Genomic DNA, 6,254 nt, shown 5'->3' with positions numbered 1-6,254 from the left:
AAACTTCAAATGCACTCCCTTCTTTGCCACTTGGTGGGAGGTTAAGTAGTTAAAGAAGTATGATGGGTTGATCAAGGAGGTGCACGATCAGCTCTTTGAGCAGGTTTTCTTCAAGTCTCTCCCTAAGAATGATGAGTTTGAGAGCTGGAAGGAGGCCATCAACCAAAAGAACCAACTTTTGCTTATAGTTATGCCACCTTATCTTTGTTTTGTTTCCATCTATAAGGCTTTTGCAATCTGTGGTTAGCTAACTTTCATTTTTGGTTTGTAGTCTAAGGCAACACTGAAAAGTGGATGTTGGGCCAAAGGAAGAGGCTGCAGATGCCTTGGTTATCCAAGAAGCTGCTGTTAAGGTAGCAAGGCAAAAAGTAAGGTTCATCCAAGCTGTTGGGGATACTGGAGACATCTCTGAGCTCTTCAGTGATTCGAAGGCCGATGCTAGACTTGAAGTGGAGACAAGGGCTCATCGTCGGGCAAGGGCTACCATGGTGGAGTCTTTGGAATCTGAGCTTGAGGAAAGGCCTTAAGCTCAGCTGGCCTTGCCTAGCCCGAGAATTACTTCCACCAAGAAGATAACTAGGTCTCAGATCTCATAGGCCTCCAAACCTTCCTCTACAATCCAATTGAAGTAGGCAGGAAGAAACAGAAGGCTGTTAGTAAGTAACTTAGTCTTATCATTTTTCTCAATTTCAATTTTTCTGAGTTCCAAGCTAACCTCCCTCTTTTTCTGGTAATTAGGGTCTCTAGCCACCAAGAAGCCGACTCCCACTCCCAAAGAGGGGCAGTCGTGCGTAGAGGTGCCACAGGAAGACAAGGAAGTCCTCGCCAAGATCCTTGAGTAGTTGAAGGTATAGCTTTTGAACTAGGTTGATTTTGAAATTCAACATCCTTAGTATTTCACTAAGTCTTTGCTATTTTCTTGAGATAAGATACTAGAGTAGAGGGAACTTCCCAACCGAAGCCTTTTTCTTCTTCAGCCCGATCGGTGCATCTTTCCCTTCCTCGAGCCAAGCCCTTAAAGGTATACTTCTCTCTCAATCTTGGTCAAGTTGTGCTTTCCAAGTTTTAAAACTAACAACCACTTTTATTATTTTCTAGGCAAGGGTTAGTGTATTTGCACCTCAAGTCAGGCAAACCTCAGCCCCTACCTCTTCTATTCCTTCTTCGGTCATGGCGGTGACTCCCATTTCCCAATTCAATCCAAAAATTAGGGAATTGCTGCACTACGTGGAAGATGACAACACTTTTATAAGTTTTTTTCTCCTTAAGTTGTTTTAGGCTTTCTTTCAAGTTCTTCCTTGGCTTAGACTCTGTGTTGCCTTTTTGCTAGTCTTCTCCAGTGCACGAGACCACACACCAGCCATCACCAACTTTTAGGGAGCCAAAAGTTCCTGAGATACCTGTTATCTCAGAGGTAATTAGCCTGAAAGCTCCCTAAGCTTCTGCTCGGGCCAATCGGCCTACTTTTCCCAAGGTTGTTACAACCATAGAGGTCCCTCATCCTAAAGCTCAATGTTCATCTCAGGTATACAAGTCCTTTCACTTCTGCTTTTTTATCCAGCTTAAATATAAACCAATCCTCTTACTCACTCTTTCCTTGGTTTAAAATAGGCTTTTGGCAATGGTTCGTTCGGGTAAGTTTCCCTAGCCTACAGTGTGCAAGGTGATTCTCCCTCAACCTTCTAAGGCTTCTAGAGTCACAGGGATCCCCATCCCTCAGCCTAAGAAAAATGCTGTTGCCACTTTTGCTTTTGAGTCTCTCTCTTCCATTTCATTTGAGGCTGCTTTCACTGTTGCTGCTTCTGGAGGTGCTGGGGTGATGCCCCCTTCCTTGGTATCTATTCCATTTACTAACTCATTGCCAGAACTAGTCAGAGAGTTCAGGTAAATTAGGATAAAGCTGAGGTTCCTAAGGCGTTATTCCGAGCCTTAAAACCTTTAAGATCAGCGCTGGGTCTTCAAGGGTTGGATGCAGAGGGACTTCACAACCTCATTCAACCTTAAGGCACTCCAAAAAGCTGAAAAGGCTCTCATTGAGTTTTACAAAGCTTAGCAAATGTCCAAGGTACAATATGATTCCTTCATCTCATTCTTCAAGAACTTGAGGGCTTTGAGGGATCAACATCTTTGGGCTAAGTGGCAGTCCAACAGAATAAATTGCCACAAAGAGAAGCATTGCAGAATTTCAACTTCTCTGCAATAGTTGGTAGAAGAGGGCTCGGCCATAGAAGACAGGATCATGGTGGTGACCTCTGAAATCCAAAAGTTGAAGGAGTAATTATCTGCATTGAAGGTGGAGCAAATGACCTTTTCGAGCAAGTTCTATCAAAAGATTAAAGAAGTAAAGAGAGTCAATCTAGAAGTGGAGGATGCTGAAGCCTAACTAGCCAATAACAACATTCCTCTAAAAGAGCTATGCCGAATTTTCACCATCATGCAAACCTATCACTCTAGGATAGATGCGTTAGCTAGGGATGTAAAACTGTTAGGCTAGGGCCTTTGTAACCTCTTCCATTATGAAATCAAATGCAAAACCACTTCTTCATTTCCTACTTGCCTATTCATACTTCAAGACTTAATTGTGTTAAATGCCTACAAAGGTTTCACCATCCCTATAATATTTAGACTTCATCAATATAACAATCTCTAACATCCCACAAAGTTGGGTGATATTTCTTTAAAAACTTGGCATTGATTGGATGTCTTTGCAAATTTCCTTCTAAATCTACCAAGTAGTACTCTCCTCTATCTAACACTTTGTTAACGATAAAAGGGCTTTCCCAAGTGGGACTCCATTTCCCAAAACCTCTAACTTGGGCTCCCAAGGGTAGAACAACCTTCTATACCAACTCATCTTCCTTGAAGGTTTTTAGTTTCACTTTCTTGTTGTATGCTCGGGTAACATCCCTTTTTCCTTCCTGGATCTTGTTCAAGGCTTCATTTTGGGTTACATCCAAATCTTCAATCCCTTGACACATGGCCTGGATATATTCTTTACTATGCAATCCAAACTGTTTTTGAAGTCTAACAGAACTTACGTTGATCTCCAAGGGGAGCACATCATCTTGCCCGAAGGTTAATGCATAAGGGGTGGTCCCAGTTTGTTACATCCTACATCGCCCAGGGGTGAGGATCATGTAAGCCTTATATGTATATTTCTATCTCTACCTAGCACAAGGCTTTTTGTGAGCTCACTGGCTTCGGGTTCCGTAGGAACTCCGAAGTTAAGCGAGTTCGCGCGAGAGCATTCCCAGGATGGGTGACCCACTGGGAATGCTCTCGTGTAAGTTCCCAGAAATAAAACCATGAGGGCATGGTCAGGGCCCAAAGCGGACAATATCGTGCTACAGTGGAGTCAAGCCTGGGATGTGGTGAGGGCCCAGGCTGGGATGTGTCACAATTTCTACCTTATTTGAAGTTCTGTAAGCCCAGAGAGTCTCTCCTAACCTCTCATGCCATCTTTATGGGCCATCTGCCACCATTTTCTTAATGATATTCACCAAGATCTTATTGCTAGCTTCTGCTTGACCATTTGATTGGGGATAATAAGGGCTAGACTGGATCATCTTGGTCTTGAACTTGTCTGCAATCTCCTCCACTTCTCTTTAGATAAAAGATGGCCCTCTGTCTGTAACAATTGTCTTGGGCACCCCATATCTATATAGGATATTGGTCTCAACGAACTTCTTTACAACAGCTGAATTAATGGTCTTCATAGCTGAAGATTCTACCCAGTTGGTAAAGTAGTTAGTGTCCACAATTATGAAGGTGTGCCCCTTGCTGGAAGCTGGGTAAATTTGCCCAATGAAGTCTATTGCCCATCTTCTGAAAGGCTGTGACTTTACTACTGTATTTAAAGGTACTGGGGGGTATGTGTTAGAGAGGTCTATGTCTTTGACTATTTTCACATGTTCTAGCATAAGCCTTACAATCTTTTTTAATATTGGGCCAGAAGTATCCATATCTCCTCAGTAACCATCTCATCTTGGTTCCAGCTTGGTGTGCCTCACAAATACCTTCATATACTTTAGCCTTCACTCTCATTGATTCTTCCAGGCTTAAGCATTTCAACAAAAGCCCATCTGGAGTCTTTCTTAGAAAAGTTTTATCCCACCTGACAAACTTAGTTGCTTATTGCCTAATTGACTTACTTGTGGGAGAAGAAGGGTTTTTTAAGTACTGAATGATTGGTGTTCTCCAATCTTCAATCTCAGGTTCTTTGGTCATTACATCCAGGTTGAACCCTCTCTCGAAGATAGAAGGGAGATTTCTTATTTGAACTTCTACTCACTTCAAACTTTCTCTCTTGAACATGTGCTTTAGAAGCCAACTGTGCCATCTCATTGGCAATTAAATTTGCTTCTTTGGGGACATGGTTGATTGACACTTCAGTGCCCTAATAGCTTAACAACTGAGTAGCTGCCAAGTAATAACCTGCCATTGTGAGATGTCTACACTTGTATTCTCCATTCAATTGATTAATCACCAACTCATAATCATCATATATTTCCACCTCAATTACCCCCAACTCTATTAGGATTTCCAGGCTAATGATTAATTCCTCATATTCTGCCCTGTTGTTGGTAGTATCTTGGTAATCCAGAAGGAAAGAATAGCAATGTTGAATTCCCTTGGGATCAATAATGACAATCCCCGCTTCTGCAGTATGTTGAGTGCAAAACCCATCAAAATACAACCTCTAAGGAGTGATCCATAGACTGGTTATTCTCCTTACTTCTTGTTGAATCCATTCTTCGTTGCCTGAGTGGTCTTTACCAGGTGGGATCTAAAGGTTGGCCACTTCTAGAGTTCCTGGGATGTTGGCAAGTTCTTCCTGGGATTCTTGGTGTTCGGAAAAGAAATCTGCAATTACTTTTTGAATTCATTGCCTGCTAAGTTAGCAATGAATTCAAAAAGTTGATCTTCCCCAACAGCCTTTACAGTTGCACTAGGAATCCCATTATGGCCCAAGCTTTGTTTTTGTCTATCTCCACTCCCTTTTAATGTACTAGGAATCCCAAAAAGTTGCCCAATTTAACCCCAAAAACACATTTCTTAGGATTCATTTTTAGCTTGTGGGTCTTCATTCTCACTAAGACTTGTCTAAGGTCTTCTAAATGTTGCTTTTTAGTTTGACTTCACCACAATATCATTAATGTATACCTTTATACTATGCCTGATTAAATAAAAAAAAATGGCATTCATTGCCTTTTGGTAGGTAGCACTAGTGTTTTTCAGTCCAAATGACATGACCACATATTCATATGCTCCTTTATGTCCTGGGCACCTAAAGGCTGTTTTATGTATATCTTCTTTAGCCATTTTTATCTGATTATATCCAGCATTTCCATTCATGAAAGATAGGACTTTATATTTTGCAACTGCATCAATGGACAAGTCAGCCATGGGAATGGGGTATTCATCTTTAGGCGTGGCTTCATTAATGTTTTTATAATTGACACACCATCTAATGGCATTAGTTACAGCTTTTAATACAGGTATAATGTTGGCTAACCACTCAACATACTTTGCAGGCTTAATAAATCCTGCTTTCATAAGCCTCTCGATCTCTTCTTTGACTTTCTCTTCCATTTCCTTTGACATTCTCCTTGGTGGTTGCTTCATAGGTTTGTACCCTTCTTTGATAGGCATTATGTGCTCTACTAAATTGGGGTCCAATCCAAGCATCTTTGTGTAATGTGATGCAAAGCAATCTTTGAACTTACGCAAAAACTCTATTATTTTTGCCCGATCTCCAATTTCCAATAAGCTACTAAGTTGTATTGGCCTTGGATCTTTCTTAGTCCCTAAATTAATGGTTTCCAAGGGATCTTGTACTTCTGATGTTGGTTTACCAGGCTCTGTATACAAACATTCAATTGACTTTGGACCCTTGGGGACATCATTTAGCTAGTCTAAGTTGTATATACATTCATCCATGTGAATGACTGCTTCTATTTCTTCTCCCATTTTTTTCTTCTCTATCCTTGGTGCTTGAAGTTCATTTTTCCCACTCTACCACCTCTTTAGTTGAGCTCTCTCTAATCTCCTTTTTTTTCTCTCTTATACACTAGCAGTCTTTTGATTAAGGACCTGACTGCAATCACTTGGTCATTCCTTCTTTGATTTGTCATCATTGGTGTTGGTGTGCAAGGACAATATGAGGTTTGTCCCATTCTTCTTTAATGAGAGAAAGTCCTTGTTCTAGTAGCTTCTGGGCAGTCACCTTGGTAGGGCGGCCGTTCTTATCAGCA

Source organism: Pyrus communis, chromosome 2 (assembly GCF_963583255.1).
Source record: "Pyrus communis chromosome 2, drPyrComm1.1, whole genome shotgun sequence".
In the NCBI taxonomy this organism is placed as follows: Eukaryota; Viridiplantae; Streptophyta; class Magnoliopsida; order Rosales; family Rosaceae; genus Pyrus; species Pyrus communis.
Note: the sequence above shows the minus strand (reverse complement) of the source record.